Source organism: Lemur catta, chromosome 1, assembly GCF_020740605.2.
Source record: "Lemur catta isolate mLemCat1 chromosome 1, mLemCat1.pri, whole genome shotgun sequence".
In the NCBI taxonomy this organism is placed as follows: domain Eukaryota; kingdom Metazoa; phylum Chordata; class Mammalia; order Primates; family Lemuridae; genus Lemur; species Lemur catta.
In genome coordinates, this window is record NC_059128.1 from 112,806,834 (window position 1) to 112,817,475 (window position 10,642).

At 40.2% G+C, this 10,642-nt stretch overlaps 1 pseudogene; it reads left to right on the top strand.

Moving 5' to 3' along the window:
• The first annotated feature begins 7,713 nt into the window (after positions 1–7,713).
• Positions 7,714–8,646, top strand: LOC123635806 (annotated as a pseudogene).
• The last annotated feature ends 1,996 nt before the right edge of the window (positions 8,647–10,642 follow it).

Below are 10,642 nucleotides of genomic sequence, written 5' to 3' on the forward strand. Positions count from 1 at the left end.
CAGACAGATCACCGGTTCAGAACTTAGTGGATAACATGGACTTCAAAGGCAAATGTTGTGAATTTAAGTATCCTCTTTTTCTCCTCCCAAAAGACATGGTTCCTGTCTTGTATTATCAAAACACTTATGACTTTGCTTATACTTGTCTTTGTGTTAGTTTTCTGCGAAACTCCCTGTTTAATTCTTTTTTGGCTTTTCTTCCCAATATGCTGTCTAGAATGTTCCATCTTTAGGCTGGGAAAGGTGGCTCATGCCTGTAAATTTTTCCAAGAAAGGAGTCAGAGGACCAGGATAATAGTCTTGACTTGATACTTTGGTGTCTCTGGTCATTCTTTGGCCAAGAGCACACCAAGAACTCCCACCTGACATCTTTGGTGCCAAAACCCGGGTTTCTGACAGAATTTCTGGATGTCTATTCAGCCACCTCGATCCCTTTGTTACACCTCTAGTAAGAGACAATATATGGAGTTCTCCCTAAAAGCAACAAAGGCCTCCATGTCACCAGCAATGTCAAGGGACATTTTCCAATCTTATCTTGTGAGTCCATTTACACACATGTACACAAACCCAAAATAATTAACCACTTTTCTTTTCTTCTCCATAACCCTGTGAACACCAAACAATCTACAAAAATCTCCAGAGCTTTCCAGGGAGGCACCTCACGGAGAGATAATTTCTTAGTTTGATTTCTTGTATACATTAAGTATTTCTTAGGGAACACCTTGTAACTTTTAAATCAAACCAAAGGGAAAAACAAGTTTTTCTTTGGAGAAACTAAATCCATCTCCCCACCACCACCACCATCACCACTACCACTGCCCACCTAGACTCAAAATTGACTGAAAACTTTGCATCTGCTTTTTTTTTTTTTTTTTACCTTCAGGGAGCTAAATTGTTTGGAGAGTGGAAAGAAAATAGAACGATTTATTTAATGAGGCGCTCTGAGAATTCAACCCTTGAGACACTAGAAATTTTAAACACGGTTCCCTTCCCCCTGTAATTCTCTGATCCCAAGGTGTGTCGAAACCCTGGTGGGCTTCCTGGGGGTGGATCACAAGGAACAGAAGGCTTCAGTGGTGCCCATCAGAGGAAGTCAGTGGGACCCAGTGAGGGCTGGTGGAATAAGAAGGAAAAGAGAAGAGAAAGTGGGTGCTTGGATTTGCTTCTAGAATAAGGAGACTGGGACAGTCCCGTATCTGTTTAGTCTCCAAAGGTGAAGTCCCTCTACTTTGAAGATACTTTCGTTTTTACTAAAACTGATCTTTTCCTGCTTTTGTTCTGTTTCCTTTTCTTGCTCTTTGGAGTCCAGAGCCTCTCTCCAATAAGAGTTAATTTCTGAAAAGTCTCCAACTATTTTCTTTACTCTTTTCTATACATCGTAGGCTCTTGTTAGACTTCTTGCATCTAATTATCTATTCATTAACTACTTAGCAGAGATCTATTATGCACAAGGTGTTGTCTATTTTGTTCCTGATGTGACTGGCCTTTTCTGTTACGTTTGTCTAAATATTTTTACTGGCAGATTATTTGGCTTCCTGATAGTACTTATTGTTACTAGGTTGTATTAATAGTTATTGTTTCACCTTAGTGTCAACAGTATCCTAATGTAATTTTTTCCGATATTCAACACTTAGTGCAATTCCCTTTTCTGGTATCACCAATACTTTTCAATGTTCAGAAAAATATCAAATGATTGAAATGGGAGTAGACTGCCTTAGCATGTTCATGAATTTAACAAAGATGATGTGGTGTTTTAAAGTAGCATGTCCTGTTGGTCTGGGTTTTAAAACAACCATTGTTTATTGGGTTAAGAAATTTTTCTCGGTTTTTTTATGTACCCAGGAGGTCTGCCTCAGCTGCTAACTCCAGTAATGGCTATTTAAAAATTCTCAATTGCATTTTTTCCATTGTGATTATGGTTATAACTTCTCTTCATTGACCTATATTATGCTGATAAATTATGTTCACAAACATTCTTATATTAAAGCCACTTCCATTCCTAAAATTGATATTATGCATTCATCAGGTATTATCCTTTAAGAATAGATATAAATTCATTTTATTTGACTTTACTATTCGATTTTGATTCTATATTCAGGCATGTGATAAGCATGAACATTTATGTTTTGTCTCATAGTTGACGCTTTGGCCTCAATCTTTTTTGTACATCCAACATTTGTACTTGTCCAAGACTTACAATGTGACAGGTACCTTGCAAGTCCCTGCTAAGACAAATATGGATCTCAAACTGTCAAAGTTCACCACTGTAAGAGGAACATCAAGGAACAGTATAGGATGCTCTAATTATGGTCCTCAGACATTCTGTCTCTTCTGGCCCACATTCTCTGCTCTCCCTCTTGCTGGCCTCTCAAATGCCCTCTTTTACAAGCTCACTGGCATATAGGGCAACCAAAAATTCTATTCCCTCAACCTAGAAGGTTTATTCTTTCCTTCCTTGATTAACGATTACTCGTACTTCCTCTCTTAGCTCTGATATTCCTATTTCAGAGAAGCCACACCTATTTACCTTCTGGTACTAAATTGATCCTCAAAGATTTTTTTTTCCTGTCTTTAATTAATTAACATTCTGGCCAGGCACGGTGGGTCACACCTGTAATCTTAGCACTCTAGGAGGCTGAGGTGGGAGGATCACTTGAGGCCAGGAGTTTGAGACCAGCCTGAGCAAGAGGGAGACCCCGTCTCTACAAAAAAAAAAATAGAAAAGTTAGCCGGGCATGGTGTCATGTACCTATACTTCCAGCTACTCAGGAGGCTGAAGCAGGAGGATCACTTGAGCCCAGGAGTTTGAGGTTGCAGTGAGCTATGATGACACCACTGAACTCTAGCCTGGATGACAGATTGAGACCCTGTCTCAAAAAAATTTAATTAACATTCTCTAGGCATTAATAATAACAACATTTTTTCTATCATGGGAAATGGGAACATTTTTTTCAAGTCTCAAATTTGCCTTTTACCACATTAGGATGACTTGGCTTGTAGAAGTCTTAAAATTAAAAAATATATATATTGATCCTATGTTCTTGGCAATGAACTTGCTGATTTTAATACAATACATTCCCACTTGAAAGCATGTACACATGAACACAAACTGTTACACATGGCTTCTATTTTATTTTAATGGTCGTGTGTTTTTGTTTATTTATTTATTTATGTATTTTTCTTTCAGAATATTATGGGGGTACAAGCAAGGGGGCTGTCAATTTTGTTTATCTTTTGAAAAACAAACTTTTGGTGTTATTAATCTTCTGTATAGTTCTTTTATTCCCAAGTTCATTTAGTTTTGCTCTGATATTAGTTATTTCTTTTCTTCTGCTAGGTTTAGAATTAATTTGCTCTTCCTTTTCTAGTTCCTTGAGATGGCTTATTAGTTTGTTGATTTTTGAGCTTTCTGTCTTTTGGATGCGAGCATGTAATGCTATTAGTTTTGCTCTCAGAAATGCTTTTGCTGTATCCCACAGATTTTGATAACTTGTGTACCCATTATCATTTAGTTCAAAGAATCTTTTGATTTCAATCTGTATCTCCTCCTTGACTCAATAGTCATTCAGCAATAGATTGTTAAATATCCATGACTTTGTGGAGGGGGGAATGTTTCTGTTGGAATTAATCTCTAATTTTATGCCACTGTGGTCTGAGAAAATACATGATAAAATTCCTATTTTTTGAAATTTGTTGAGGTCTGATTTGTGGTTTGAGATATGATTGATTTTAGAGAAAGCTCCATGAGCTGATGAGAAGAATGTATATTCAGCTTTATTTGGGTGGAATGTTCTGTAGATGTCTGTTAGACTCATTTGTTCTAGAGCTCTGTTTAAGTCCATTGTTTCTTTGCTTATTTTCTGCTTGGACGATCTGTCCAGATCAGTCAGTGGGGTGTTGAAATCCCCAGCTACTACGGCATTACTGCTTATCATGCTATTTAGATCAAACAGGGATCAATTTATGTATCTGGGTGCTCCTGTGTTGGGTGCATAAATATTATGAATTGTTAAGTCTTCTTGTTGGATTTTTCCTTTCACCATTATATAGTGACCATGTTTGTCTTTCTTTACTTTGTATTTTAAAGTTTATGTTATCTGATATAAGAACAGCTACCCCCACTTTCTTTTGGCTTCCATTTGCCTGGAAGTTTGTTTTACAACCCTTGACTTTAAGTCTGAAAGCATCTTTGTGGGTTAGATGCATTTCCTAGAGACAGCAGATACTTGGCTTATGAATTTTTATCCATTCAGCCAGTCTGTATCTCTTCAGTGGGCAATTCAAATAAATAGATTTTCCAGCCTTTGTGTATTTTCTTCCTCTCTCTCCAGGACGCCTGTAATTCTTATATTTGGTTTCTTTACAAAATCCCACATTTCTTGTATGTTCTATTCATGTCTCTTGCTTCTGTATTCTTTTTTTTCACCTGATTTGTTTAGCACATAGGCATTATCTTCAAGCTCTGAGATTCTTTCCTCTGCATGATCCATTCTATTCTTGAGACTTTCCACTGTGTTTTGAATTTTGTTGAATGCCTCTTTCTTTTCCATTATTTCTGTTTGGTTTTTTGTAATAATTCAATTTCTTTATAGAATTTTTCATTCATTTCCTGTATTGTTCTTGTGGCTTCTTTGTGTTGGGTTTCTATTTTCTCTTCATTTCTGCTGAGTTTTCTTACAATCCATATTCAGAATTCTTCCTCTGACATTGTAATCATTTCGTTTAAGTTGGTTTCCATTGTTGAGAATCTAATGATTTCTTTTGGGGGTGACTTTTCTCTCTGATCTTTCATGTTTCCCGTGTTCTTTCACTGATTCTTTCTCATCAGGCTACTTGATCGACAACTGGGGGTGCTAGGACTGGTTTATGGCTCTATCTCCAAGTCCCCAAGGGTCGTTCCTTGATAGTGCTAGAAAGAGGCATGCTGGTCTTGTATTGCCTTAGAGGTATTTTAGCAAATTGGGTTACCTCTGACCTGTTGTCTTCACCTTCTGCCAGTGGAGATTAGTGAGTTTGGTCCCCCAGCTTAAGCTCCCAGGTGATGGGTCGCACCTGTGTTTATGACTCCACTGCCCTCCAATAGCTCGAGATGGAAGGCACCGTGTTAAGCTATGGGGTTACCCTCTCTGCCATTGATTGCAATTTGCATGGAGGAGCCAGTTATCCAGGTAATCTGATGTTTCTGTGTTAGGCTCTGGTCCCCCAGACGGGGTATACGAATGCCCCGATCTTTGGGAAGGGTCCTTCCCCTCCCGAGGGTTACTTGGACCGTGTTCCCACTTAAGGTGGAGGTAAGGGCAAGATAGATCACAGCTGGTGCCTGCAAGCCCGGTCTGTGTGCGTCTATGGTTGCTTGATCTGCCGCTAGGGGGAGCCGCTAGTATGTTATTCAGGGCTCTGCCACCATGCTTGGGTGGCTGCTCATGATGGGAGGGATCAATTGGTGCAATTGCCGAGGTCTCTGGCCAGGACTTTCCTTCTCTGTCCCCCAACCCCAATGCTGCAGCTGCCCGGAGGCAGAGAGCAAGTCCTAGAGTTACGATCTTATTAGATGGCCTAAACTGGTCTGGGGGCCGAATCAACAGGCTGCCAACTATTGTTCAGCATGAAAGCCCTGCAGATTCATGCCAGTCGCACAGAGAAAGCAGCTTTTCTTGCTTTTCCCCACCTCTAAGGGTGGAACCCACTGCACCTTGCCTGAAAGCCCCCGGGCTGGGGGAGGGGTGCTGCCTGAAACCGCAGCGGCTAGCACTGGGGGTGACTGCTCAGGATTTGGCACATGCCAATTCAGGGGACTGAATCAACGGGCCACCAGCTGTCCCCTCTGCATCACGGTCCCACAGTCTCACGTTTGCCTAGCAGAGGATCTTCCTCTTTCTGTCCTGCCCTGAGCCAGCCAAATTGTCGGCAGTTTCCAAGGGTAGAGCCCCCTTTTTGCGTTCACCTCCTTTGTTCTGGTCTCGCTGACCACCAGAGAGAGGTGCCTGTCTCCAAACTCCATTGCGGTCGTGGGAAGTGACCACTCAGACCAGTCCGCCCCACCCCGCCCCAGGTGGTTCCAGCACAGAGAACCAGGGAGTTCAAGATGTTTCCCACTATTGTCTCTTCTCCACAGAGCCTGTCCTCCCGTACCATGACTTTTCCCTGACTTCAAGCGCGTCCCTGTCTGAGTGGGCGTGGAGGTCAGTGCTGGTGGGTCCAATCCCACTGCTCTGGCTGGCTGGGTGGGTGTGGCCATCCCACACTGTGTTCCCTATTGTTTATCTGGCACTCTCCAGTCTTTGCGTTTGTTCGTTTCTTCCATTAACATTTTTGCACCCTGTGCTGCGTGTCCAACGCTGTTTCTCTGCAGATTCACAATGCGGTTCTTGGAGGGGACCAGTCCACTCCTGTGTAGCTGTCCAAGTTCCTCACATCCTTCTCTGGGAGCAGAAAGCCCAGAGGTCACTGCTAATCCACATTTTTTTTCCTATGTGTTTTGTTTACTCCTTTTATATATGTAGAACACATGCTTTTTCTCTTCTTGGAAGAATTCACCTGGCAGCCAATCTCTGAAAGAAAGAGCTATGTGGATTTTTATTAATTAGAAGCGCTATATTGTGGTCAAAAGAGGTAGCAGGCCTATTGTTTTAATAAGGATTGGAATTCCATCTTTGATGGCTCCCTCAGTTTATGGGGTGGAGGGGGTGTTATTGATGAATAATAACCATGCAAAACAGGTTTATTGTGATGTTAACAACAGATGTTCACATTTATGAAACGTCCATTGTATGCCATAGAAACCACAGCAAAAACTGTCATGTGCCATCTCATTTAATTTACTCTTAAATCCTACCATATTTGGAATATTTAGCACTCTTGATATAGAGGCAAGTTATCTGCAGCTAAGAGAGCTTAAATAATTTTATCAAGGTCACATAGTGGTAAGCCGGTAGATCAAAATCCTATTCTAGGAAATCTGACTCAAAAAAAAAAAACATTTTCTAAATCACTGCTCCATCCTGTACCTTGGGAGAGTTATATATTCAAAATAATAATTATAAAAGTGGAAGATCAATAATATTAAAAATAATAGTAGTGGTCATAATGACAGTTTTTATCTATGGATACTCCTATTGTGCACAAGGTCATTTTATAAACCTCAAAAAGAACGTAAATAGTAATAATCACGTTTCTAGAAAGAAATAAGTGACTGGAAATTAGCCATCACATTTCTACAGAGCATCAGGTCACAGAATAAAGGTTGTTAGAGTTGAAAAATCCACATCATAATCACCACGGTAGACCTATTAGAGTGAAGGAATATGGAAATTGTTAGGCAAGAGACACGGTCCCTTTCGAAGGGTCATATAAAAGAAGACATTGATTAAATTCATAAATATAAGTAGGAGAATGAAAACTAGTGAGTGGATGGAAAAAAAAAGAGAGATACTTCTACTAAATTAAAGAAAATCTGAATAACTATACGCGTTTAAAATGGATTTGGCATTTGTGCCCCCATAATATGCTGAAATAAAAAAAATTAAAAAATAAAATAAAATGGATTTGGGCTACCAGTTGGCTGAGTGAATCAGTCTTTGAAAGGACTCTATAGAGGGTGAAGAATGTCCATCCAAGGGTGATATTGCATAAAGTAATCATAACCAATGAGGTGCCAGTTGGCTGTTCATTAAACATTGCTTTTTCCTCTGCCCCAGCAGACACATCAGCTACATGGAAGCAAAAAACCACACGGAAGTATCAGAATTTCTCCTCTTGGGTCTCTCAGAAGATCCCACACTGCAGCCCCTTCTCTTTGGGCTGTTCTTGTCCATGTTCCTGGTCACAGTGCTTGGGAACCTGCTCATCACACTGCTCATCATCTCCAACTCCCACCTCCAGACCCCCATGTACTTCTTCCTCTCCGTCCTGTCCCTTTCTGACATCTGTTTCACTTCTACCACCATCCCAAAGATGCTGGTGAACCTTCGTGCACACAGCAAAGACATCTCCTACAGGCAGTGCCTCACTCAGGTGTACTTTTTTATGATTTTTGCTGGACTGGATAATTTCCTCCTGACCATAATGGCCTATGACCGGTTTGTGGCCATCTGCCACGCCCTGCACTACACGGTCATCATGAATCCCTGATTCTGTGCCCTCCTGGTACTGATGTCTTGGTTTGTCATTTTCTGGGTTGCCCTTATTCACCTTATACTGATAATGAGGCTGACTTTCTCTTTAGGCACTGAAATCCCACATTTCTTCTGTGACCTGCCTCAGCTCCTCAAGGTGGCCTCCTCTGACATTTTTATCAATAACATCTACTTGTATGTGTCGACTGTGTTGCTGGGTGTGTTTCCCGTCACAGGGATCCTCTACTCCTACTCTAAAATTGTCTGCTCCTTAATGAGCATGTCCTCCACTGCAGGCAAGTGTAAAGCATTTTCTACCTGTGGGTCTCACCTCTGTGTGGTCTCCTTGTACTATGGGACAAGTCTGGTTGAATACCTCAGCTATGCTGTGACCCCTTCTTCCCAGAGCAGCGCCATTGCCTCAGTGATGTACACGGTGGTCACCCCCATGCTGAACCCCTTCATCTACAGCCTGAGGAACAAGGACGTGAAGGTGGCCCTAAGAAGACTGCTCAGTAGAGCAGCCTCTTGACCATGACAGATCACTTGTTCAGAACTAAGTAGACATTATGGGCCCCTAATGCAAATGTGAATTTTAAAATCCTGTTTGTTTTTTCTCCCTAGAAGACATTCTTCATTTTCCCATTCCCAAAGCTCCTGTGACTTTGCACAATATGTTTTTGCAGGTTTCTCCTCAATGACTCCCGCAGTAATCCCTTTTTAACTTGTATCCCCTCTACATGGTTCTTTTTTTTAATTTCAGCATATTAAGGGGGTACAAAAGTTTAGGTTACGTATATTGCCCTTTCCCCCCTCCCCCCAAATCAGAGCTTCAAGTGTCTTCATCCCCTAGATGGTGCACTTTTGGTCAGTTGTCTGACAGCAATTCCTGAATTTTTCCAACTTGCCATTTAAAACACTTTTCATAACAAGTGCTGACACAGTTCCCTCAAAAATTATCCTCTTGCATGTTAGTGTTTTCTTCACCTCTATTTGGATGTGTTCTTGTTATTCCTCAAAGAAATGAAATAAAAAATATACAATAGTTAAAGCCACGTTCTTATCCTGCCAGGACTTTGCTTCTTGCTTTACATGTGTGAATTTAACCCCCCCCCAAAAAAACATTTCTTTGAGATATTTTCTCTCCATTTCCCCATTTCTGAAAAGGAAGAGACTGAGTTGAGATGAACTGTAACATGGCAAACTTATATGGCGCCCATGCTCCTAACGTTGCTGTCCTATTTTCACAAGCCCATGATGGGATTCTCAACATGCAGTGTGGTTCACTCACATGATTCATAGTGATGTACTGCCTAGCACAACTCCAAGATGTTGCTTCATGTCTTGTGATACATGTTTTTTTCCTTCCTTCTTTATTTCCTATGATCTTTCCTTCTTCCTTCTTTCCCTCATTCCCTCTTCTCTTCCTTTCCTCATTCCTCTTGACTGTTTTATTGGTTAATGTTAACTGGCTTCATTCCTTTTTTATGGCTGCATAATATTTTGCTGTATAATAAACCACAAGTTGTTTAACAAATCATCCATTAATCGACATTTAGGAGTGATTTATTTTCCATCTTTGGGCTATTGTGACTAGTGCTGCTATGAACATGCGTGTACCTTTATTTGTTTGATGCTTTTTTCAATTATTTGGGGACTATTCCTATCAATGGGACTGCTGTGTCATATGGTAATTGTATGTTTTAACTTTTTCAGGAAGTGCCAAACTGTGTTTCATAGTGGCTGACACGTTTTACCTCCCAGCAACATATTGCCAATACTTGTGATTTTCCTTTTTTTCCAAAAGATTATATCCACCTACTAGGTGTGAAGTGGCATCTATTCATGCTTTTGATTTGCATTTCCTTCATGACTAACTGAGCATCTTTTCATGTATTTTGTTGGCAATTTGCATATCTTCTGTGGAGAAATGTCTTTTCAAGTGTTTGCTCATTTTTTAATTGTTTAGTTTGTAATTTTGTTTCTGACCTGTACTAGTTGTTTTTGTATTCCAGATAATTGACACTTATCAGTATATGTTATGCAATTATTTTCCCATTTATGTATATTATCTTTCCATTTCTTTCAAGTATACAATTTATTGTTCTTAACTACTCTTATCACAATGTATAATAGGTCTCTTGAAATTATTTCTTCTATATAAAAGAAATTTTCTATCCTTTTACCAAGGTCTACCCAATCTCCCCACTGCACAGCCTCTGGTAGCTACCATTTTACTGTCTGCTTTTGCCCACTTTTTAATAGGGTTGTTTGTTTTTTTCTTGGTGATTTGCTTGAGTTATTTGGAAATTCTGGATATTCACCCTTTATCAAATATGTAGCTTGGGATATTTTATCCCATCCTGTAGGTTGTCTGTGTGTTCTGTTAACTGTTTCCTTAGCTGTGCAAAAGCTTTTTAGCTTAATCAAGCCCTATTTATTAATTTTTGTTGTTGCCACGATCGCCATTGCAGTGTTAGTCATAAATTATCTAGAAGAGATTTTTTCGGCATTTTCCTCTAGAATTC